This window comes from Rhinatrema bivittatum, chromosome 2 (genome assembly GCF_901001135.1).
Source record: "Rhinatrema bivittatum chromosome 2, aRhiBiv1.1, whole genome shotgun sequence".
NCBI classification, from domain to species: domain Eukaryota; kingdom Metazoa; phylum Chordata; class Amphibia; order Gymnophiona; family Rhinatrematidae; genus Rhinatrema; species Rhinatrema bivittatum.
This window is the reverse complement of record NC_042616.1, coordinates 538823377-538849593: the sequence shown is the minus strand read 5'-3', so window position 1 is coordinate 538849593 and position 26217 is coordinate 538823377. Positions and strand designations below refer to the sequence as shown.

Genomic DNA, 26217 nt, shown 5'->3' with positions numbered 1-26217 from the left:
GGCAGGGAAGCATAAACCCACTGGTCCTGAGTCCATCTGTCTACATGCTAGGAAATTGTGCATCCCTGGCACCTCCTCGGCATCTGGTGCCCAGGAGACGTGGTTGTGCGCGGGTTAGGAAAAACGGACGACCAATTTTATAAGCATGCATGCAAATGAAATTTGTGCAGAAAATCCGCGCGAAACAAATATCTGCGCAGATATGAGCCCTAAAACTTGCTGAAGGCCCTATGCAATAAACAGTGCATAAATCTGCATTAATAAGGTGACCCTTGATTGATTCTCGGTTGAAAACCTTTAAGCCAGTAGTGAGTTAGGTATCAGAGAGTGGGACTGAAGGTGGGTAGAGCAACGTCTAACTGCGTGGGAGCTAGAATGGCAGATGCCAGTGAGCAGGAGAAATGCAGCAGAGATTTGGAAGGGGCTACAAAAGCAGTCAGCATTTTCTGACACGTGCTTGTTTCCGCTCCAACCTCTCTTCTGCCTTCTGCCGCTTACTTTGTCAACCTCCAGACAGGCGCTTACACTTAAGTCTTGCCCTGATCCAGGCGCTAAAAAAAAAAAAAAAAAACCCAAAAAAACCCACACTAACATCAGGGCAGCTCTCTGCATTGCCCATGAGGAGTTAATTGCCTCCTTTGCACAGAATGGGACATGGGCTTACGCTAAACCAGCCACGGCTTTTTCAGCGGATTTGTGCACACATTTTTTCCGCGCGAGCGTTATTACATATACACGTACAATTAGTGTGAAAACACATGTAACACCACCCGCACAAACCCACAAGTGGTCTACTGCAGCTTATTTCAATGGCCCCTTACAATTACCTACCTTTCTTTTCTTTCCATCAAGTAAGCACACTTAGAATTGTCCTCCTAAGCTATAAAAGTCAGCCATTATAACCATTTAGGATGTTCCATTCCACCACGGACAATCAAGTTTACAATACAACATAAAAAATGAAATGAACTAACCTTGTACACTAAAGAAAAATGAGAGACAGAATCTTTATATGGATGCATATATAAATAAATGCATAAACACATATGCACATATATGACATCCCATTTTCTTTTTTAAATGTTCACTTCTTTAATTTGGTAATGTGGAGGGGGGAGGAAATCACTAGCTTCTGAATCAGTTTAAACACACATCCATGGAATGCTAGTGTTTAAAAACGTGTTATGAAAACCTCACTTTCACATCCCAAATATATCATCACCTACATTTATGAAATTCAGCACTTTGAAATGCGAAGGTCAGAAGTGCCTGTCCTGCCATACAAAATGGGATGGGCCAATACATTAGAGATTCTTCACACAGGCCCTTGGGAACTGTAAAAGGGTCTGGTTTCGGTAATGCCAAAAAATGCAAATTCACCCCCATCTAGGACTACATTTATATATTTATTTAAAAATGCATACACTGCACCATAAGCAAAATTATCAGTGGGTTTACAATACAAATAACCATAAAAAATATAAAAACAAAGAAACAATTCTGATAATTGACTAAGGACTATTTTTTCCATCAGAAATTGACCTATAGCTTTCACATTTTGTTGTATCCGAATGAGATTTCTTCAAAACTGGCTTTCCCACAAATCTTTTCAAGCTCTCTGAAAGACAAACCTCTCTCAACGAGTCAGCTATAATCTTAGTCAACCGTTCTAACCCTCTTCCTGACAATTTTTTTTTAAATTCAATATGACGGACAGGGGTCCAATGGGTTACCTGTAGGCTTCTTTTCCGACAGAATCTTCTGCACACCTGCAGCATTAAATTACTCATAACTCGCACATATGATCAACTACAGATATCACAATACCACCACCACTACCCCCCTTTCTGCACCTAAACTATACTGTTTCCATCGAACTGTAAAGGTTGGCACAAAACCTTAATCTTGTTACTAAAAAGCAAAGAAATACTAAGAGTCTGGCATTCCCACCAAATCATCTCTCTTCTCTTTAGGCAGAAGAGTCTTCACAACCCTAAAGATCTCCCTACTAGTAGATTCAGCTGATCCTATAATAGCACATAAAAGCATTTTTCTTTGCATCTTGTACTAACCTCATATCTATTGGCCACTTTCCCCCAGCCTACATGATCCGACAGTAACACAGTCCTTTCTCCACCGGCACTCTAAGCGCTAGAGCACTCTTCTCAACTCTCCAAGTTCTGACGTATACCACCCCATCCACTGTTTACATATAGTAATCCATTTCATCTCGAGCTATATCATCTAACACCAAATTTACAGTCCCATCCCAATGCTCCAATAACATCTGCACACCTCCTATCTCCTCAGGTACCAAATTATCCATTTACATACCAAAAGCCTTATTCGATGACTATTCAAAGGTGGGCCTCCTGAAATCCCTCTTAAAGACCAAAGCTGAAAGCCTCTCTCATACACATCATATCTTGACACTGTCTATATAGGGACTTTCCAGTTACAGTTGGAGTGGAAGAATGCTACTCTTCTGTTATTAAAATTAAACCAGTCACTTCTAAAATAAAAAGTTACCATAAGAGGCAAGGCAAAACCCTACTAACTTTTCCTCTGCTTTATTCCACAGATAATGGATTTTATCGTTTAAAGCTGCAACTAGCCAATGATCACTAACCTGCAATCTGCTTAAAATGATGCACATTTCTTTAACTAGCTTAGTTTTTGTCTGGCACCTATCTGGACAGTCACAAAACTGATTCTAAGTGATGGCAGTATTACTGTTAAAATAGAAAAAAAAAAAAAAAAAAAAAAGAGCATAAACTGCAATTAGGTCCTGCCCCAACACTGTATCTTCTGGTGTGGTTTTCTGTAAGATATTAAAAAAAAAAAAAAAAAGTAACAGTGCAACAACAGCTCAGGAATAAACTGAAAGCTCTGCACCAGCCTGCAAAGATAATTATGTGCAGTGAGCCATAAAAACATTCTGTTAAACATTACCTTCTGAAGGGGCACTATTTAGCACAGTAAGTCAACAAATCTCAGAACAGATCATGCCTAAAACATATTATCAAATTTTGTCGAGATGTATTTATGCTTCAAAAATATATCAAAAAAGTTGCCAGAACTTAGATTTATTTTTTCTGTTTGTAGTGAAACTCAGAAACTCCAATATAATTGGAGATTTTTTTTTTATTTAATTCAGATGAAAAAACTAACAACTTCAAAATAATAATTTAAAAAATACAACAAAAAACAGACTCAGGTAAAGAAAACCCCATGCTGAAAATTGTTGTTAGCAATGCAATATAAAAGGGAAACAACTACAGTAGGTTAACCAATTATGGTGGCAGTAGGCCTTGATGCACAGTTGAAAGAAAAAAAAAAAGTTTAGAGATGTTGACTTCTAGTCTGTAAAAGGACATGTACCAAAGAGCTCAACAACTCCCAGGCCAACCCTGAATCTTTTCTGCATCACTGAATTAAAAAAAAAAATGGAGGAAAAAAGTCACAGGCTGAATATTTCCAGATATGTGTCCATTTATGCACCTTAGAATTTTGCAAGCTAGAGCCCTTAAGTATCATTTCAATTACTATTATATAAAAATCAAACATGAAAATTTTATTTTTTTTTAAATCCATATAACTGTATGCCCCATATACGAGACAAGTATTTATGCTAACTTGGTGCTGCCATCAACGCATGCTGTGCTCTAACATGACCTAGTTATCTCTAATATGCCACACATACCTCTGTGGACTGCCTGGAAGAGAGTGCTATAAATCAGTACAAGTTTTAGACAAGCATGTTATGTAAGTTCTTGGTAAACTCACCCTGCCTTTGTTTCCCACATACCTGTGATACATTGCAGCAAGTCCCGGCAGTCAAAAAGTACAGCACCTTCCACAGCACAAAGATCACGTACTGTCCAGAGCAGAGGCACCACGTCCTTCAATCCTTCATCAGTTTTGGCTTAAAAAAAAAAAAAAAAGCAAAATAAAGGCTGTGCATTTTGTCAGTAACATAAAAAGGCAACATGGATCCCACACACTCACCCGCCCACCCTTTCCCACATCTATCATGAAAATCCTCTAAAAATCGGGATCCATGTGGCACTGTTGGGAGGAGATATATATTGGTAAAGTAAAAGGGGAGAGAAAAAAAAAAGTCACAAAGTGAGATTAACCAAGTTCCAAGAAGCCAGGCTGATAACGTTTCTCAAATACAAAGTTGCTAAGAGAGGAAAAATGAACTTGAAAAAAAAATATTCAAACCTTTCAGCTGTCAAACCAGTTCAGTTTATTCTGCTAGGAGGTGAGGGACTGTTTTGAGAATATGATATAATGATCAAGCATGCATCAAGCTACAGAACAGGCAGATAAGAATGAATCTCTTCACCGTCATGCTGTGTATCCTATAAAAACAAGTGCACCTGAACTGCAGAGCAGACTTTGCGCCTTCTTTGGCAAGGCTCCGATCCTTAAAACAGCCCAGCCTCCCGCTACCAATCCCATATGGATCATAAAGCTTATTGCTGCATAACTATACCTCACGGGCTGGAGAGCCTTTGTCAACGGCCCTGCAAAAAAATAAAATAAAAGCCACCGTGCACGTTTGCGCTAGGCCCCCCTCCTGGATAACTAATCTGATCTGGTCACATCCCTTGGTTTCTCTGCGCTCTGCCCCGGGCTTCACGAGAGCACGTGACCTGCAGGGCCCCGTGGCGGGAGCTCGGAGAGCCGGGGCTATCCTGGGCCCAGGCAGGAGCCTTCCCCGTCCACCGCCTGGCACTTCTCCTCCAATCGGATTGGTTTTAGAAGCTAGAAACATGTTTGCATTCGGCAAGAACCAAAATACTACAGAATTTAAAACAAGAAAAGCACCGAACTAAGAACAAAGCTACAAAAAAAAAAAGCATGTGGAGTCGGGGGTGTCTGTAAACTGCAGATAACGCGCTAGACTGCCTTGTTCCACGTACGCTTGTGTTGTTATTACTTGCAGCCGGAGGCACACTGTATCTGATAGCAAGCATCAAACCATTAGCTGGAAGGATTTAAAAGGGAAAAAAAAAAAAAGTGGCTTCGCCAATCACCTCTCTTCCTACCTGCTGCCCATTCTGCGGCTACGTTTGCGTGACGCTCATAGGAGAAGGAGGGGGGGATAACAGCCCCCCACACCTTCGATTGCTGTTACCTGAGCTCCTCCCCACCCTTGTACATACAAAATCCTCCGTTTCTCCTTCTGATTTGCTTAGTGCAAACGTTCAGAACAGATGTGCAATGCATTGCTAGGAGACAGATAAGAGACAGACTGTGCACCGCACAGGTGGTGCAACACAACACTTGTTTATGCAAAGGCCTCAAAACACAACACTTCTGTTAGAAAACAGGCTGGTGCACTAACATAGAATCATGCAAAAAAAAAAAAAAAAAAATTAAAGTTGAAAGTGTCCATAATACTTGTATATAATAAATATCAAAGCAGATCTTAAAAACACACACCCGATCCATGTCTTTTGTTTCCTCAATATGGCATTTGCGCAGTACTACAAACAAGGTGTGTGTTTCACACAAGATAGGAAGCAGCATAGCTATTTCTAGTGCTGCTGCTATTGTACGTATAACCTGATCGGCGGGGGGAGTCACCCGCTCCCGGAACCCTTGCCTCTCCAGTAGCCTCGCACCGGTTTTACCGTGCACAGCCACCATTCCGCTCTAACTGAACACAATTTAAAAAGGCCAGGTAGCATCGATGACGAAGAGACAACAGTCTCAATGTTTCTGAACTCACATGCTTCACTCGAAGATCATGACTGTTCTCACTTCAAACAGCATGGTACCTCTCCTCTTTGCTTAAAGTAAAAGAACAGATGTCACCGGTAACATAAAATACTAGCACTAAGCCAGAGTCTTCAGTATCTCGGCTTGCTCGTTTCATAGCTTTAGTGTTTCCTCCTGTGGTCTTATTACCAGTTCTCTGTTTATTTGGTTCCATACGCCATCTAATATTTTGGAATTATGGCCATAGGCACCTCCAAAATTCTGAATGTAAGCGTTCTTTGCCAAAGAAAAACAAAAGGAGGCTTTATTGGGCTGGTTTTGTTTATCCATCTGTCCTTCTGTGACTCACTATCAGCAGAAAAACCTGTGAAGGGATTTTGACTACATTTGAGATCTGAAAGGTAGACCCTAACATGAGTTGAAAATGATACTGCAGCAGAACGACCAGACCTGGAGTAACTGACAGGTTCCTTGGTCCTTACTGCCCAAGAAGAAACAGTGAGAGGGGAAGGGGATGCAGATGAGTGGGAGGAGGGTGCTGAAGGTAAAAGAATGCCTTTGGAAATGTGAATTCTCTGGAGCAAGTCTTTCCAATGTTTTGTTTTGTTTTTTTCATTTCCTTTTCTGTGCAGTAACTCATTCTACTCTCACACTTCATGTATGGGTGCATGTCTGCAAGGGGTTCTTATTTAAAAAAAAAAAATCAAGAGAATGGCAAGGGCTTTAAAAAAAAAATATATTTGTTCAAGATGTTTAACCAAAAATATCTTCCCAGGAATTAAGAAAAGTCAGAATGAGAAAAGGGGGAATTGAAGGACAGATTTTAATAATTTTGTTTATTTTAATTTCCAACTGAATTATGCAAACTATATTTCCCCTTAGTATTGCTGCTTTCGGTTGCTCACACTGAAGCTTCTGCTATCTTTAGAGCCCAAGATAACTCAGTCATCTTGCAATGCTGCAGAATGTATAGTCCTGAGTAATACAACTGGGGTAGAAGAATAACGTTGTGCATTACATAAAAAAAACAAGATGTGCCATGCTAGGTCCATCGAGCCCAGCACATACAGTAGGCAATTCTGGTCACAGGAACACAAAAGAGCAGATCCATTCTGGGTCTAAAATATGCATGTGCCAGAAACAAAGATAATACCAATCTGCTCTTTGTATATATCTACCGGTATGCTTAACTTTCAGGTTGCAAAAAAAATTGCTTAGACAAGACCAAAAATACTGATGGGAAAGCCTTCCACACATCAAAAAGCAAAGGGAAAGGCAGAGATCTGAATTAAGTCCTACAGCATTGCACTAGGAATTTATTTAGTGTTTTTTTTTATACCGGCATTCACGATAGGCATCACATCATGACGGTTTACATTTAACAAGGGGGTGAAAAAATGAGAAAATACAATAAAACTTTAACAAGTGCGGAGCTAAAAAATGTTGCAGTTACAATAAAACAGGGATGTACACAACTGGGAGCAGAAAAAGAAAAGGCGATAGGATTTTAACAGAAAGAGCAATTATTTACAATGTTATGGAATTTACGATGTAAATTTAATTGTTTACAGTGTAATGGTAAAGTCTGATAGTAAATCAACGGTGAGTTAAGGTTCAGTTGGGGTCTGGGAAAGCTTTCTTAAATAACCATGTTTTGAGCCTTTTCCTGAAGGTCAGTAGGCAGGGTTCCTGTCGCAGGTCCGATGGGATGGAGGTTCCAAGGTGGTGGTCCTGCTGTGGAGAAGGCTCGGTCTCTAAGGGATTTATGTTGATAGGAATGAAGTGAGAAAACTAGATGGGTCTTAAGAGGATAGGACTGTTCAGCTTAGAGAAGAGACAGCTGAGGGGGGGATATGTTAGAGGTGTTTAAAATCATGAGAGGTCTAGAACGGGTAGATGTGAATCGGTTATTTACTCTTTCGGATAATAGAAAGACTAGGGGGCACTCCATGAAGTTAGCATGTGGCACATTTAAAACTAATCAGAGAAAGTTCTTTTTCACTCAACGCACAATTAAACTCTGGAATTTGTTGCCAGAGGATGTGGTTAGTGCAGTTAGTAAAGCTGCGTTTAAAAAAGGATTGGATAAGTTCTTGGAGGAGAAGTCCATTACCTGCTATTAATTGAGTTGACTTAGGAAATAGCCACTGCTATTACTAGCAACAGTAACATGGAATAGACTTAGTTTTTGGGTACTTGCCAGGTTCTTATGGACTGGATTGGCCACTGTTGGAAACAGGATGCTGGGTTTGATGGACTCTTGGTCTGACCCAGTATGGCATGTTCTTACGTTCATCTACTATCCCTTTTTTATGTTTCTGTATTTCTAGGCCAATAATGAAAACAAATTTAAAAAATGATCAGTACCAATTTAACTGTGGCACAGGAAGTCTAAAAGATGACGTTTGACCATGCCATTAAATAACTAAACTTGTTACACGAGTCAGAGTGGTTTACTGCATGGCCATGCCATCCATCAGGAGACATTCTTCCTCACCCCCACCTCGCTATGAGCAAACACAGATTCCCTTCCTTTCAGCCCATAAAGAACGGTGCGCTCGGCTAAGCGCACCGTTTTAGACGCACTATTACTACCCTTTATACTGTAAGCGGTAATAGCACGTGGAAAACACACGGCCAACCTCCCCCCAACCCCCCCCCCCCCCCGAAACTAATAGTGCTCATCACATGCAAATGTATGTTGATGAGCCTATTAGTTATTCGCCTGGAATACTGAAAGTAACGCCTGCCCTTAACTTTGAAAGCACCAGGAAAAGTGTACAGAAAAGCAGAAAAAACTGCTTTTTATGTACACCCTCGGACTTAATATCAAAGCGATATTAAGTCGGCGGGTTCGAAAATGGATGCTCAATTTTGCCAGCATCCGTTTTCCAAACCTGTGGCTGTCAGCGGGTTGGATAACAGACGCAGGTAAAATTAAAGCACTGATTGTGGGACCCGCTGACAGCCACCGCTTCCACTAATAAGGAGGCGCTAGGGACGCGCTAATGTCCCTAGCGCCTCCTTATTAGCGCCCGGCCTCATTTAAATACAGAATCGCGTGCCCAGGAGAGGTGCATTGGGAGAGTGGGCTCAACTCTGGAGTGCTGGCTCTCCCGTCCCTTTTATTAAATCGGCCTGTTTGTTGTGTATATCTTTGGGCCAGCCTGGTGCAGAACGCTAGTACCTCCATTTCACCCCTTTCCAATGCTCATCCCAGCAAGCGTCCTGGGGATGAATTAGTGTATCTGATGTAGGAGCAAAACCATGCTGGTCTGCAATGTTACATAATGCGAGGTGTGTACAGGAGCTCTCCTCCGTGATTAGATTCACAGTTACATAGTACACTGAGCTCACTAATACAAACACACACATGGGGTTAAATCATAAGAAACTTTTGGATCTAAATGGAGACAACATGCAAACCGGGTTATAAAAAAAAGAAAGTTTACCGGACTGGTCATGGCACCAACCTACGCCAGAAAAGGGATTCTGTTAAGCAAGGGAAATCTTTCATGAGGACACCGCACAAAAATGCACACACTTTCTCTTCTCAACAGTCAGGTGCGGGCCAATACTTCTAGTGCTCATTATTTACCAAAGAGTAAAAAACCCTGCCACTTTACAGAGACAAACCTTTCTTTGTTTTAGTAGGGCCACAAAAAAAAAAAAGAAAGACAATGAAAGTGCCCCACTTCTAAAGAATCAAAACGGCTAGATAACAAATAGGTTGTTAATGGGACCAACCCAGTGCTCAACTGCAAAAACGTTTTATTGTGGACCCAGCTCCTACCTCTTTGACCTGGCCAGGGAAGACTGTGGAGGCAGTGCTCACAGCCCTTGGGGAGGTGAGAGGAGAATCTCAGCCATGATGTTTCAGAACCATCTGTGCTTCAGCCATAAAAGCACACATGTGCCAGGCTCAGAAGAAGGTTGCAACATGGCTGGAAAAAGGGGGCAAGGAGGGATAAAAGCAGGAAAAACCCCAAGAAATTGTGCATAAAAAGAGTCATGGCACCCCAGTTCTGAAGAGGCCAGGGCTGCCTGAACAGGAATGTTCTCAAATTAAAAGTTAAAAGCTGCTTGTTGGTAAAGACAATAGCAGTTAAAAAAAAAAAAAGTAAAGAAAAGAAAAGAAATAGGCTATTAACTTCATACCATCCTGATCAGACTCTGCCTTCCGCCCTCTTGTTAGGTATACTTTTAGAGGCTGAGTTTGTAAAACATGCAAGAGCCTTATCTGACCTAAACACAGATCATTAAACAATTTAAAAAGAGCTGGCAGGTGAGAACTTTTCAGCAGCTGCCTAGCAGAGTTGGGCAGGATGCAGCAGCGTGCTCAGATTGAGGCCTTGTGGGCTCAAAATGCCTCTGCAGTCCAGACAGCTGTTTAGGACCTGTGAGTACATGGCTCATGGTCAGGCAGCACTCATTACTTGCAGGCCTTGGCATTTGCTTTGTTTCAGTGATTTCTACATTAAAAAAAAAAAAAAAAGAACTGTAACCAAACAAAACAGGATATAATAGGGGATAAGGGCGGCAAGGCCCAACTAGTCTTCCCATTTCCCTTTGCCTACTGCAATAAATTTTAGACTCCGCTTAAATATATCCCTTCTTCTCCTCCACCAGAACAAGACACTTGTTGTTACAACCAAAATAAGTACTGGAAAATGAAAAAGGGATCTTCTCACTGATGCCAGAGCTGCTGCCTTACATTTTCGTTCTATTTGTGACAGACTTGTTCCTGTTGCTGAAAGAGCCCCATCTGAAACCGCAGATAACTTACAGCATCCTTACAGCAGGGGCTTAAATGCTAGCTGTGTTCAAGCAGCCCACAGCACCTGGAAAATCTAATGGAGGGAGGGGAGGAGGCAGCTTTATGTTAGAAAAACAGAGGCAGGCATTAATTCCGTATTTTCCAAAGCTTTCCCTCTGTGTCATACAGAAAGAAAAAAGCTCATTGAAACAATCACATGAAGCAGTTTCAACTACAAACACAGGAAAATGCAATATGGTAAAACTACCCAGAAAAAAATGTTTTAATATTCACTGCTCTACTCGAAATATAATTTGTTCATGATAGTCTAAAAAAATAACTAACACACAAATCAGCTTGGAACAAAATGCTAGTCCACTCTTTTTTTTTTTTTTTTTGCACTTTCTGCTCCCATAGTTAATCTTGTTTTGTTTTAAAAAAGATAAAGCCACATTTGTATCATTTAACAACCCCTTGAGGGATGCGGACCCATCATTCTCAGAGCCATGCCCATCAGCAGCCAACACTAGGTAAGAGGAACAGTCAGACTGGGTTATGCTTGAGCAAGTAAGTGACCACACACACCTGTCCCAGAGAACTTCTTTTGAATGATATTTTAGGCAGAATTTTGTTTTACCACTTTGGCAATAGACAATTTGTTTGCACTCTCCTCATAATACTTCTGTTCCACATGAACATGAAGGGCTTGCAGTTTCATTTTGACTGTAGGTAAAGACCTAAACAGTCCATTCATAATATGGGCAGCCAGGACTGACGCTTCTGCCCAAGTCCGCCCCTTCACAACCAAAAAGTACACACACACAGATTTGGGAGTCAACAGGCCGCAGTTTTATTAAAACACCCGGAGCCCGAGCCATGCAAATGTAACCTTGAATTTTCCATTTTCACCCATCCGCTAACAAGCCAGCAAGATGGGCAACCCAGGCTATCCCAGCCTGCAAAATCGTGTGAACCCAGGCTATCCCAGCCTGCCAGATGGACGCCTCCCAGGCTATCCCAGCCTGCAAAATCGTGTGAACCCAGGCTATCCCAGCCTGCCAGATGGACGCCTCCCAGGCTATCCCAGCCTGTATGCAGCGCCCTCCTTTATCACGTCCCCACGACTCCTGCCACCATCAGGCAAAGAGCCGAACAGATCGACCCCCGCCACCATCCAGCAAGAAGCCGAGTAAATCAACCCCCACCACCATCCAGCAAGGAGCCGACTAAATCAACCCCCGCCTCCGTCCAGCAAGGAGCCGTCTAAATCAACCCCCGCCACCGTCCAGCAAGGAGCCGTCTAAATCAACCCCCGCCACCGTCCAGCAAGGAGCCGTCTAAATCAACCCCCGCCACCGTCCAGCAAGGAGCCGTACCAGCCATAACTGCACCCAGTTGATTGGCTGGGGAACAGTCAGGTCAGCCACCAGTTACCATAGCATAACCCCCCCCCCCCCCCCCCATCAATCGGCTCGGGCTACCCGTCACCCCCCCCCCCCCCCCATTGAAGCTACGACAACAATAAAGCCTCCATACTGAAGGAGTTCAATTTTATCTTGTACAATCCATACCAGGATATCAATCTTTGAGTTCTAAAAATTCGTCTTATTTTATTATTTATATTTTCCTCTGCAACTGGACTACAATATCTAAGTTCAAAAATTCAAAAACTCATTTTATCTTATTTACATCTGGCATGGTTAATATGTCACTATATCCAAGTTAAATAGTTAAATTATACAGATTATATTACACAATTTTATTAATTACAATGTTAATCTATAATATTTATTATCATTATGTTTTATTGTCATCCAGTTATATTGTTACATATGTGCCACTGTTCTATGTAAAGCCCCTTATCTTGTTGGGCAGTTTATTGTTATATGTAAACCGGAGTGATTTGTAGTCTCTATAAGAACCTCGGTATATAAAAAATTAAAAATAAATAAATAAATAATTTATGGACGACCGATGAACGAGATAACTGAAGATCTCTGATTAACCACGCCAGCAGTGAAACGCACAGCCATATTGAATGTATTAACATTTGAAACGCAATGACATGCACTACGCAATTATGTGCTTACGTACTGACATTCAGTGGAACGCACCACCATTTTGTAATTCTAATAATTTGTATTGTATTAATACGATCACCGCTATAAAATGTCTAACACGTCAATTAAATGACGAAACAATAGTCTGATTATAAGCTACACCTACCAGAAAACCACGCTAGAAAATGCTTGTTCAGCAGTTTGTAGAACGCATGTGTAAAAGATAAGAAATGTAGAATGTATAAGAGCCAGCTCCTAAAGGGGCGTGGCATGCAGTTGTACTAAGCCTTTGCCTTAGCTGCATCTTGCTGGCAATAAAAGTCTATCTTTACGAATCAGTTGTCTGGGCCTCCTTTCTGACTTTAGAGACGGTTACAATACAACAAAGAATAGCAACAGGGGCGGGCAGTTGAGTTGCAGCACCAAAGCCCCAGCAGAAAGAGGGACTGGCTCAAGGAAGCCAGGAATCCCTCTTAACAGCTCCTCCCACCCCCCATTAAACCACCACAGGAGCCAATAGGCTCCTGCCATGATGTGGTTCAAACGAACCACCAATCCCCTAGCAGCAGCAGCACGAGGAGCACAGGTGACCATCCGGTCACCTAGAGGCTCCCCTCCCCCGGAACGGCGCCGGCCAAGCTTGCATCCGCGAGCCCGGCGTCATATTAATCTTGGCCGGGCAGGCGTGAAGCCTACCCGACCTCTCAGTCTGTCCAGCAAGGAGTTTAGGGTTGTAACTGCCACTTGGTACAGGTTACTCTAAAGATGAGAAGACCCCTCCCCCCCCCATCCAAGCTGTAAAGGCAGATGATGGCCAGACCTTGCCTTCCCAACTTTATTCATGCCTTCTTGCAGTGCACAAAGGGCTGGCCCCAGCCACAGAAGCACAAACGCCGACTGCACTTGCTCTACTGCCATCCCAAGTGAAATACCCACAATACCCAAGGTAACTGAAAGTAATCTGCTTTGAAGTGCCACCTCAGATAGATAAAGCAAACTGGTCAGACTTTGTTGAAGCCATGTAAACAGCCAGATAGTGGAATCATACATTACACAAAAAATATGCCCAAGCTGGTTGTGTCGCGCTCAGTGCAGCTTACTCCCATGCAGACGTTTTTCACCAAAAAAAAGTTACCATAGTTTACACCTCAGTTCTTCATTTCCATTCTCTAGTCGCCAGAGAATCTCTGTAGTTATACCTCATTTTTAATTCTGTTAACCATTCTGGTCTTATCCCTTTTGGGAGGGAATGCCAGGCATCCACCCACCTTTTCCATGAAAAATATTTCCTGATGTTCTCAAGTCTACCCCACTTGGAGCTTCATATCATGGCCTCTAGCTCTACAGCTTCCTTTCTACAGGAAGAGGTTTGATTCCTGTGTATTATTAATACCTTTCAGGTATTTAAAAGTTTGTATCATATTCTGCTGATCTCCTCTCCGGCATACATATTTAGGTTCTTCAGTCTCATTTCATATGGCTTCCGGTGCAGTCCCTACACTATTCTGGTTGCCTTCTTCTGGATCTTTCTAACCTATCTTTATACTTTTTGACATATGGCCTCCAGAACGGAATAACAAAACAAACCAAAAAAAAAAATCTACTAGGATTGTCATCAGATTACAGTCATAGGGTTTTCGACTTCCTTCCCTAACCCCACTTGCTATTTGGGCTCATGAAAATGACTTTTCTTATTTCTACTTTTCTTTGATATATCCACTGAGCTGCAAGATCTCTATTTGAAGGAATGTGCACAAAATGTCATATTTTAAGGCAATGGCGTTAGGAGATTTATTTGCATAAGTTAGAAGGAAGCGACAGGCAGAATTCAGTCACTGCATAAATGCAGAAAAAGACTGCTATGCAAATGAATGTTAAGTTAGACAATGAGGTTAACAACCCTTCTATTGTGAAAAGTTCCAAGAGGCCTTTCAATTTCCGTGGCGCAGACAAACCTATTTAACATTCTCTTCACAATACAGTATAATGGATGTCAGAAGTGAAAAAAAATGCACAGAAAAAAAAAAAAATATATATATATTTTACCCGACTTCAGTTTTCCAACTGCATATCCTGCTCAGTACACTGGCACAATGCATAAAAATAAAAAAAAATAAAACCCCGACATTTTTCTAGAATCTGCACTCTTTCCCCACCCCAAAATAAAGCCTCCTCTTTTGATAATGCTGAATATTTTACTGCCACACCTAAGCGGCGGCAGTCAATTAGACCAATGAGCCATGTTGTTATTGAACTGTTGCTAGGTTGTGGGGGTATTAATGTGAGCACTTGCTTTCACTGCAAACTCTTAACTCCATCTATTTTGGTTTCGACTGAAGTGTGGGTTAACTTGAACACATTCGCCGGGGGGGGGGGGGGGGAGAGAGAGAATCTACTCCACAAATTTGCAATGAGCTGGGATTTTATAGACACACATATGCTAAGTATGCAGTGAGGAACTGAAAGAACTGGAGGTATCGCCTTACATTTCCTTATAAGGTATATATGTACACTTAAACCGCCAAAGTCGTCTCCGAGTGACTAAAAGTAAAAGGCGCGCGCGCGCACGCACACACACACACAAGACAAACGTGCAGCGTTCTCTTCCACACGGGCAAAACTCGGGTCCTTTCAAAATGCAAAACTGGGCAGAGGGAGAAAGGATGTCAAGCATGTAGTTAAACGTGGGGACTCGATTCTCCGTATGCGAGTTCCCCAGTCTCTTTTGTTCCTGGTTAAAATAAACAAAACAACATCCATAAGTTGTGTTAATTGATTGGTCTCCGCATAATTATTGCTCTTCAAATCGTGAAGGCCCCCAGAGGGAGGAATGCAGCTGCCGTGCAGCAGGGGCGCTCACCAGGCACAGCCAGCGCGGGCTCCAGCAACTAGCCGCCTTTTTTTTTTTTTTTTTAATTGACTCATAGTTATCCAGAGAAATTCTTGCGAGGATAAAAAAAAAAAAAAATGTTGGGAGTGGCAGCTTTCAAACTTGCAATTATTTATATATATATATATATATATACACACACATACATAAACACGTTAAAAAAAAAACTGTACTTAAGTGAGTTCATTTTTTAGTGCTAACTGATGATCTCAAAAGTAACGTTCAGCAACACTAGAACAGTTTTTATGGGGAAGGAAGGCAGGGTTGGAGGGGTTGTGCTTTTATTTTTTGTTTTGGTGCTCGACCAGTCCCCATCAGGTTTGCTGTAAAAAAAAAAAAATAAATAAATGCCGTTGCCAACAGACGTAACCCCTCGCCGAGGTCAGGAGACCCCGCCTTGCTTTTCAGTCTCCCAGGAGCTCCCGCCAGGCCTCATCCCCCCTCCCCGTGCACCAATACTTGGGCGGCACTCGCTCCCTCCCTCCGCCCGGGCTCCACACTTCCTCTCTAGCACAAGAACTGAGGAGGGCGGCTAGGCAAGCAAATGCTACGTGATCGGCAATGCCTCACGTGTTCGGGACTCTCTCTTTTTTATATATACATATGTATTATTCTAGGGCCGTTTGTCGGTTTTTAATCAAGTAAAAGGTTTACATGTTGGCTTACTGGCATAATCAAAGGAGACAAGCACAACAAATGTGTACCCACACTGTGCAGTTCCAAGATGGAACTAACCGCCTGTGCCACTGCGCTACTACATTTTTAGTTCTTATAGCTAATGCCCGGCGAATTCGGCGGTTTGGTTTTTTTTTTTTTTTTCGGGGGAGGAGGGGGAAGGAAGAAGGAACCTATTATAGTTATTTTTTTATTGCCAATTTTTGCTCTTCCCCCTTCCCACCCCTGAAGTAAGGAGTGCAAATTTCAGTTCTGTAATTATTCAGACGATATATGCATCTACGAAACCCTTTATTCAGTCCCTTCTTCCGCCTCACAAAACTCCCTTCCCTCGCCAAAAAAAAAAAAAAAATTACTATATCCACCTGGCCAATTGTATACACAGAAATTCAGCAGTCTTCTTACATATCAAGAAAAGGTTGCTTTGCTAGGCCATCTTATTATTTTTTTCAATCATGAAGTCAAGCTAGGCTCTAGAAGTGAAATTAGAAAAGTTACATGTCCCGGAGGCGAAACAATTTCTCTAAAAAAGCCCATCCTTGGGGGGGAAGACACTACATAAAATGATCGTTTGTGCATAAAATAATCGTTTGCCTAAAGCACGCAATCTAAAAATTCACTGCTCAGCATGACAGCAATTCACAACCCAGCCATTTGTGTTAGGATTTAAATTAGCATGGCAATAGGCGCTACACATTAACTACCTACAACATGCTACATCCTAGGGGACCCCTCCTAAACTCGGAGGAGAAGGAAAGCTGGAATTTCTGTTGTCTATATAAAAGTTAAAGGAATGGTTTTCTAGGTTTCCTAGTTTTTTCTAAGGGCTATGGTATACCAATCAAATTTGGGGGTCCCTATATTTTGCAGCCAAGTGCAGCATGGTGTATTCCAACCATCCTTCCTTTTTCCATGTCACAAATTAAAGTTGCACAGTGTAATGAAGTAGCAATTTCCCCCATTATATTTACCGACTCAACTGTTTATTTTTCTTTCTTTACATTGAGGATCACTTTCATCCCCATCCCAAGACAAAGTTTTCTAGGTTTTTTTTGTTTTTTTTTTAATTCTAATACTAATTCCCAGCATAGTTACTCTGGAAGCCTTGATTTAAAGCAGAAAAGATATAATATGATGGCAGATGAGGACTATAAGGCCCATTAGGGGCCTAATTAGCTAAGCTTTATTTCTTCAAACACAGGCCAATGCAGTAATCTGGGCACTAAGAAAATGTGCGCTGGTTTTCAGTCGACATTTTTAGCACCCAGGTTTTTTGTTGTTTTCTTTTAAACTCCTGATGCATTAGCTAATGCATCGGGACTTTAAAAATATGCCTAACCCTTAGCACAGGCCGAATGCACATATTAACTCGAGAAGAGGCATCCTGAGAGGCTGCTGCTGCTGCTACCTACACCGATAAATACTAAACTAATCGGAGAAAGTTCTTTTTCACTCAACGCACAATTAAACTCTGGAATTTGTTGCCAGAGGATGTGGTTAGTGCAGTTAGTATAGCTGTGTTTAAAAAAGGATTGGATAAGTTCTTGGAGAAGTCCTTTACCTGCTATTAATTAAGTTGACTTAGAAAATAGCCACTGCTATTACTAGCAACAGTAGCATGGAATAGACTTAGTTTTTGGGTACTTGCCAGGTTCTTATGGCCTGGACTGGCCACTGTTGGAGACAGGATGCTGGGCTTGATGGACCCTAGGTCTGACCCAGTATGGCCTGTTCTTATGTCTATCTAACAGTGGGCTGCAGCTGCCAGGCAGCCGCATAATTCAGTACCTATCCAGCTACCTGATGCAGGTCACTACTGCTTAACCAGATAAGTACTTTATCGGGCTAAGTAGTGGTCAACCATGCCAGATAGCCGGACAAATACTGATTTATGTGGTTATCTGGTGGCTGCTTTCCACTGTCAGATGGATAAATCGGTATTTCTCTGGCTGAGTAGTGGCAGTAGCTGCCTTCACCTAGATAATTACTGACTTATCTGGTTAAGTGACGGCGGCTGCCAGCACTTACCCAGAGAATTCCTATTTTTAAAACTTTTTTTTTCTATTTTAATTTTTTTTTTCATAGTGCTGGAAGCTTAACTCCAGCCCTCATCCAGGAGTTAAGCTTCCAACGCTAAAAAAAAAAACCGACACGCTGACCAGATGCAATCTGCATCAGAGAGTACTGCATAGTGCCCTCATCTGCAGGGGATTTCCATGCGAGGGCGCTAAGCAGTGCTCCCGTTTAGGTACACACATTTTTTATCCGCAAAACTCCTTGCTGCACCAGCAGTAAATTCTGCGCCCAGAAAATAAGTGCTCAAAATGCAGGAAAGAAAGGTGTGTTCCACTGAATGGATGAGTAGCCTTAGTGAGTCTTGTCTGTCCAAATTATTTCCCGCCAGAGGGGGTTCACAGCTGATCTCTGGCTTTCCCTTCATTCCTCTGCGCTTGTCCAATACTTTCGCCCCCATCCACCCACCCACCACCCTTTCCGTGAATATTTTCTACTATTACTGCTGAGTCTACTACCCTCTCTGAGCCTCATTTCGTGACCTCTTGATCTAGATCAGGGCTCCCTAAGTTATCCCCCCTCGGATTTTTTTTTTTCCCAGCCCGCTACATTCCACCGTATTATATCTACCTGTGGCCCCAAGGGTCCCATTTGTGGCAGCTTCCTTCCCAAGTAATGATGGTCTTTTTTTTTTTTCTCCCCCTCCCTCCGGGGCCAGCTCACCTCTGATGATGTCATAAAGAGATGCTGTAGCCGGGGGGGGGGGGGGGGGGGGAATGCAGTAGGAGCGGAGAGAATCCTAGTGCATGCCACTGCCAGGAGCCCTCTTCCCCCACCTTCCACCCCCTGCTGCCACAAAGAGTCGCTCCCCCCCCCCCCCCCCCCCCGGACAGGAGGAACCCACCACTGCCAGAGGAAGGGAGGGGGGGGGGGGGGGAAATAAAAAACACAGCCAGCAGGAACCAGGTGGTGGACCAGGTGGAGAGAGATCAAGCAGAGGTATGAGAGCAGTGTAGGAAGAGTGCGAAAAGTGTTGAAGGATCCACTAGAGGTAGAAGTACGGTAAAAATCAGTCTGCTTAGGGAGTGGAAGGGTTGAAAAAAGGGGGATGCTACTACTGTGGTGGTGTAGAGATGGAGTTCCTGGCCTGGGGGCAAGTGCCAACAGTAGAAAAATTATAAAAAAAAAAGCTGAAAAAGTTTTAAATTTCTCCTGTTGATACTTGCTCCTGCCCCGGTATCTCCCTTTCTGTCCTCCCAATGGTAAGGAGAGGCATAAGAATGTGGCAACTGGCTTTGTTGAGGAAAGCTCAGTGCTACAGTGCAACTTAAAGGAGAGTGGTGAGAAAGGGGAGGGGGAGCAGTAATTTTGAATGATTCAGCAGGTGTTAATCTGAAATAAATACATTGTTCAAAATTAACTATCACCTCCCAGTCAGCAAAGTCAGGGGAGGGGGGACTCAACCCCCACCCCACCCCTGCAAACTCTCAGCCTTCTGTGCTTTGAAAGGTCCAATGTGCACCTCATTCTGAGAAAGTTTGTGGTCCCCTATTCTAGGACTTCCTTTCCACTGGAAAACATATTTGCTTCTTGTGCATTATTTCAATCTCTCTGTCATGTGCTTCCTCATTACTCTCCTTGAGGGCAATAAGGTATATTTCAAAGGGTTCTAAGTGCAATCTCTTTTCTGGGTTACCTCTTACCTATATCGTTTTTGGAGGTACACCTTCCAGAATTGTTCACAATGCTCCATATGAGATCTCCCCAATAACATTTACAGAAGCATTACCACCTCCTTTTTGTACCGGTTATGCCTCTCCCTATACACCCTACCATTCCTCTGGCCACTGGTTTGCTACCTTGTGATCATCAGAATTGACACCCGTCTTCTCTTGGGGTCTTTCTCTTGCACATTCCTATCTCAGTCCCCGTCACATACTGCTCTCTTGAATTTCTGCACACTTTTGCATTGAATTTTAGTTGCCACGTATTTGATCACCCCTTACGGTGCCTAGGCCATCAGGAGCGTCCAACACTATTGCAGATTTTTAGTCTCATCTACAAAAATACAAACTCTTTCAACTAACCCTTTGCTACAGCCATTTCGAGGGCTCACAGTTCTCTGGAAGTGAAAGAAATTTACAATTATGAAATTCACGGAAGCTTAGCAAGACAAAAATACTTTCTAATTCTTATTAAGACACTCCTCTTCTGACCCACCCAAATCCAGGTGTGGTTTGTCTTTTAACAGTGTTACAGATAAATCCCAGTTTTCATTCACTCTGACCTGTGAGCAGGTTCGGCAGCTCTTGCTAGAAGCACTTCTATGACAAGTTGTACAGATGTTTTCCCCAACATGCGGATGACAGAATGAAGGAAAGAAAAACATTACAGGCATTGCTTTTCTTCTCTCTCTGTGTTCAAAACCACTGCATAAATAAGGCCTGGTTTAAACAATCATCATTCCCTAATCTGCCAGCCATGTTCACCTAGGTATCTGGGGATATTTACATAGGTCATGTGGAGGACATATGTGACTGGTCAATCACATGCAGACTAGGCAGACGGAAGTGGAGCCCAAAGTGTTTACTACAGTAAATAAATCCTGTGCACACGAGCAAGGACTTCTAAAGGTATTTGATTTACACAACTCCAAAAAGTTTATTTGTTGTGGTCTATGGGGTGGATCATATTTGTTTTATAAATATATTATGGCTCCATAATGAAGTATGTGATAAATAAGGAATGCAAAATGGTGTAAGTAATACAACACCAGCAATTGTAATGAAGTGTGTCACAATAGATGCCAACACTGCATGTACAGCTTTAAAACGGCAGACACTGTATAATCTCTGGAAGAGTTCGGGGGTGGGGAGGGGGACGGGAGGGACAGGTGGCCCACTGCCCATCGCTGCTGAGCCACTGACCATTTCAGCAAAATCCCAACATCTTTTCTTTTGCTCTCTTTTTCTCCACAGCTTCCTGGCTTGCAAAAGAATGCCACAAACCGCTGGATGAAATGGGCGTCTGATCTGAAAACCTATATTTATAAAGTTCCTTTACTGGTGGCTCGTTTGCCAATTCAGGCATGTCCCTTAGGTTGTCAAAGCCGCCAAGTGGTGATGGTCAGTTCTGACACCTGAAGATGCTAATGGGTAATCCTAGTGTATTATTTATTTACAATTTCAAATGAACATCATAATCACAAACCTTAAAAGGTGAATCTTAAAAGCCCAGCAAACGCGCCAGAACCTGGAGATATGCAAACAGGTCGGGCTGGCGCACGCCGAGCGGATTTTAAAAGGTGCCCGCATGCGCGTGGTATCTCCCGCTACACGCACAAATGGAAAGCTCTGGAAAAAAAGGGGGCAGGGTGTGGTCTGGGCATGGGCGTTCCCGGATTTCAACTTCAAATTTGTGCGTAAATCTTTAAGTGCACAGGCGCGCGCCGGGATCCCCTGCCGCGTAACTTTACTTCTGCTGTGGCAGGACGTGGAAGTAAAAATGGATTGCAGGGGTTTTAAAGGTAGGGGCCAACAGGGGAAACAGGAGGATATTAAACTAGGGTGGTTTGGAAGTCCTATCCCTTACCTGGGCAAACTGGGAACAAACTGGGAAAACTGGAATGGCATCGGTGCGCGTCTACTAAAATCCCCCGTAGAAGGGCATTTGTGCGCATAAGCACACGCCCACTTAAAATTGTGCGCACATGGTCAGGCTATTTTATAACGTGCACATATATGCATGTATGTTATAAAACGTCCGTGTCCCTGAACATAAGCCGAACACACGCACATGTGCGCCCGCGTGCCTGTTTAAAAGTTACCGTCTTTAGGGTACCAGCATTATGGCTCCAGGAAAGTCAATGCATGTTCAGCCAGGACTAGCTCACTGGGAGCCACTGTTGTGGTAGGATTCTGACTATTCTTATTTTTGGCTTGAAAGTGAAAAGTATTTTCCTCTTCCTGCCCTTGCCTTGACCACATTTATGCTAGAAAATAAAGCAAAGTTGGTGGCTCAGTTCATAGAAACATAGATTATGATGGCAAACAAAGACCATAAGACCCAACTAGTCTGCCCACTTTAAATTCCTGGTGAAACACCGTAGACCCCAGTTGATCTTTGACTTTCTCCTTATCTATTCACAACTAGAGATCCTCTGCGCTTATCCCATGCCCTCTTGAAATCTGTTATTGTTTTCTGTCACCACCCCTTCTCCGGGGAGAATGCATCCACAACCACCCTGTCTATGAAGCAATATTCTCTAATGTTGCTCCTGATTCTAATAGGCTACCCTCCTCCCTCCTCACACCTACCCCAGAGAAGTGATATTTAGTGATAAGCACACTATGGAGCACCATTAGATAGAACCATTAATACATTTAATCCTGCAAGGGGGATAGGGAAGGAACCACTGCTGTCCATTCAGCATTAAAATGCTAAAACTATGGGGGGCATTTCCCATGCTTTTTTTGCCTTCTCTTCCAATTTCAGTTTGCAGTTCTGACAGATAGACAGCACTCCCCTATACATATCTGAAAGTCTCCTATGTTAAGAAAAGTCTCCAAACGGTTGATGCCTCCATTCAGATCTAAAGCAGGGTACGTATTTCATGCGATAATGTTATTTACAGGAGCATCAACCTTTTCGTAGACAAAAACTGTATCCAAGGTAACTGAAACAGCAGGAAAATAGTCCAGCTTTAAACTGTTTCTGTGAAAGGCATTTTTATAAAAACAGTCTGGTCTGCTTGTGGTAATTATTTAGCTTCTGGAAAAGAAGTCTCAGGGAGAGGAGGGTCTCGTGATCTCATGTGCTTCATCATTTTTTTTTGTTGTTGTTGTTGTTCCTTTAAGAAAGTATCACAATCTACAAAAGACTCCAGTTGTAGTATTGTAATTACTCACGATTATACAACCGCCCACCCAGGAGAACAGGTTCATCCCCAGGCCTACAAGCACAGGCGTCCCCAAGAGTTGTACAGAAATATAAAAACTAGTTTACATGGTTTTATAAAAGCTGAAGTGTTACCAGAAAGAGACAACAAGGTGGTGACCGATAAGACTACCTGAAAGCGAACACGAAGAAAAACACACTCCTAGAAAGGCACACCTTTTGCTCAAGACACTGAGTTTGATCACCTTTCTTTTTCTTCTGTATGAGAATTTCACCACTAACAGCCAAGTCGTTTTCTTTTACCTTCTATCTACAGATCTATGGCCCACAGACCAGGGAAACAAAACAAAACAAAAAAAAAAGACAACTGAATGAAGCACAACATGCTCTGTAATGTAACAAGCCTTTTTTTTCCCCAGTAATTCTCAAGTCTGAAAGTAAAGCCGCAGGACTATTTTGCAACCTACAGCATCTACCATTTTGATCCGAGAGAGCATGGAAACAGGAAGTAACTGCACAGGTTGGTTTTCCGCATGCGCATACTCTGAAACAATACGGAAGCTGGTCTTAGACTGCATGAGTGAGAACTATCTAACCACAGCACAAACAAAAAAAATGGCAAATATGAATGTACAGTGAATGACGGACTCTTATCAACATTATGATCCCTGTTCAAACACCCAGGACCTGATTCACAAAGTTATTTTTCCCATGGACACAGAATGGAAGACAAGCCTTAGCGATTCAGGCTCAGAATTTGAAAGATTATATTCTTCAACAAAAGAAGTTCTTGCAACAAATGATTCAGTCAATATTCTGTTAGTTTTTCCAAAAAGCAACAGAAATGAGCACAAAATAAATATTTAATTTTGGGGGGCAGTTTCTCTTACATTTTATAAAATGGAAGCGCATCAAAGTTCAGGAGCACAGGCAGCTGGTGGAGATAAAAGGGGAACCTCATTGTTATACATATATACACATACACACACACACACGTGTGACTTTTATGAGGCTGTGAACATATCTTATGCTGGAATGATATCTTCCAAACTCCCCAAACTTTGAAGTTCAAGGTTTTCTATTCACCAAATTTGCACACTCTCTTTTTAGATGTTGTCTATCTGTTAACGCCTCTATATGTTACTGGTAAAAATGATAACAAAATATACAATACTAGGTTTTCTAAAGCCAGATCAAAAGAAGTCAACCTCCTGTTCTAAAAACACAAAAACCATGGGATATATGCTGGTGGATTATGTAATCAACAGCCCAGCTAGAAATGTGACAGGAAACCACTGGGGCGGGGAGACTGAATTTGCAGGCACTGTTCTTGGAGTGTTCACTTATCTTTTATATAACTGTTCATAATCTTTTTTTAGAAATCTCTAAGGATTTTTTTTTTTTTTTTAGGTTCTCATGAAGTGGAATTTTCTAACAGAAGTTAAACTTCCTGGATTATTTTTTTGTTGTGTTACTAAATACTTTTCATTTCAAATATCTGTAAAAATAAAATTAGAATACTGTGCTGTTCATCAAGAAACAATAACCTAAGGTAAACACACACACACCTCTCTCTAATAAGCAGATGCATTTTATTCACACAGTGTGGAACCTTTACCTAGAGTAGTTTATGCATATTGGATATATGCAGTGCTGTAAAATTGTGGTGTGTGTCTCCCTTCCCCAAGGAGCTTACCCTCTAAGGGCCTGAAATAATAAGGTGTGGGTTAAAACTGTGAGCGGAGACTTTAATGTGTGCGACCGCATGTTTTCTGTGCATAAATCCTAATTACAGTTCCCGGTGTTAGAATTTCAGCTTCTGCCCATAGCCTGACACAAACGCTGGAAACTTTACTCCAACTCTAATCAGGAGTAAAATTTCCAGCGCTAAGAAAACTTGAGCTAAGGCACCGCACCGCTTTGCATTTAATAGTTAATGCCTTCATTAGCATGGGCGCTAAACAGAATGCGCAGTCTTACACAGACATTTTTGATGCGCAAGACTCCTTGCTGCACTAGGAGTAACATCTGTGCACCAAAAAATGTGCATACAACTGCAGGTAAAGAAAAACACTGTCCTCTACGAGAACATCTTATTACATCAGGCCCACCATAGGCACCCGAGGCAATGGAAGGTATGGTGACTTGCCCGGGATCACAAGGAGTGTCAGTGGGAAAGAAGTAGGAATTGAAACTTAGTTTCCCTGGTTCCTAGTCCATTCCTCTAACCACTTAGGTCACTCCTCCTCCACCTGTAAAACCATTCTGTAACTCAAGCCTTTTCATTTAAAGGGAAATCCACAAAGTGGCTATGAAACAGTAGCACCTTCGTAAGGACAGGGAGGATTTAAACATGTAAGTTTTAGGGACTATTAAAAGGTCATTTTTTTCAGGCTGTCCTGTACCATCGGTTAATGTTTTGGTGGGTTAATCTGGTTTAACTCCTTTTCTACAGCTTGTTGGGTTTTATAGTTTAGCTTTAGTCGGATCTTTATTTTTTTCGAGATGAAGTCATGCCATTTCCACATGCTTTGCTCTGTATCGACTGCGTCTGAATAACTGATGCATTCAATGGTGTGCTAAAGTGCTTTGCTTTTTGAAAAGCTTTATCCATCGTCAGCCTCCTACACTCACCATTACACAGCAACTTGAAATCAGCATTACTGAATAACTCAGGCATACTGGCAAAAGCCTGTGCAATCTCTCTGTCTTTTCTCCACACTACTGAACACGACCAGAAGTTGTTCATGTTTTAGAGAGTCCAGGGAGAATATTTCTGGCTGTTGTCAAATTTAATCAAAGTACTATGTAGTAGGGCAGTGTTTCCCAACCTTTTCAAGCCCAAGGCACACCTAACTACATTAACAAAAATGTGGCGTGGCACACCATCCTTCACGAGGCAAGGCATTGAGAACATTGAGAGAAAACTCGTATGGCCAAAAGAAGAGCTACAGCAGCACCAAAAGCCCCACCGGTCTCTTCCAAATTTTCAAACAAACGGAGAGGGGGGAGGGGGACCGAGTCACACAAGAACGCAGCAAAGTGGGCCAGTTCCTTCTATATTCAAGTGCAGGAGAAGGGAGAAGTTGGTGCAATTATGGGCACTAGCTTGGCTGCCACGGCTCCTCCACTGCTGCTACTACACCCAGCACTCAAGAGTAAGTCACATCCAGTGCTGGCTCTTCCCATCTCAC

At 42.4% G+C, this 26217-nt stretch overlaps 1 protein-coding gene across 6 annotated transcripts in view; it reads right to left on the bottom strand.

Annotated features, from left to right (window-relative positions):
* The window catches only part of ZNF516 (zinc finger protein 516), a 237981-nt gene that overhangs the window by 175133 nt on the left and 36631 nt on the right, over positions 1-26217 (bottom strand). For all 6 annotated transcript variants that reach the window (XM_029590853.1, XM_029590849.1, XM_029590852.1 and 3 more), the window contains one exon: positions 3809-3925. The gene's annotated coding sequence lies outside the window, so the exon portion shown is untranslated. The remainder of the gene's footprint in view (positions 1-3808; positions 3926-26217) is intronic.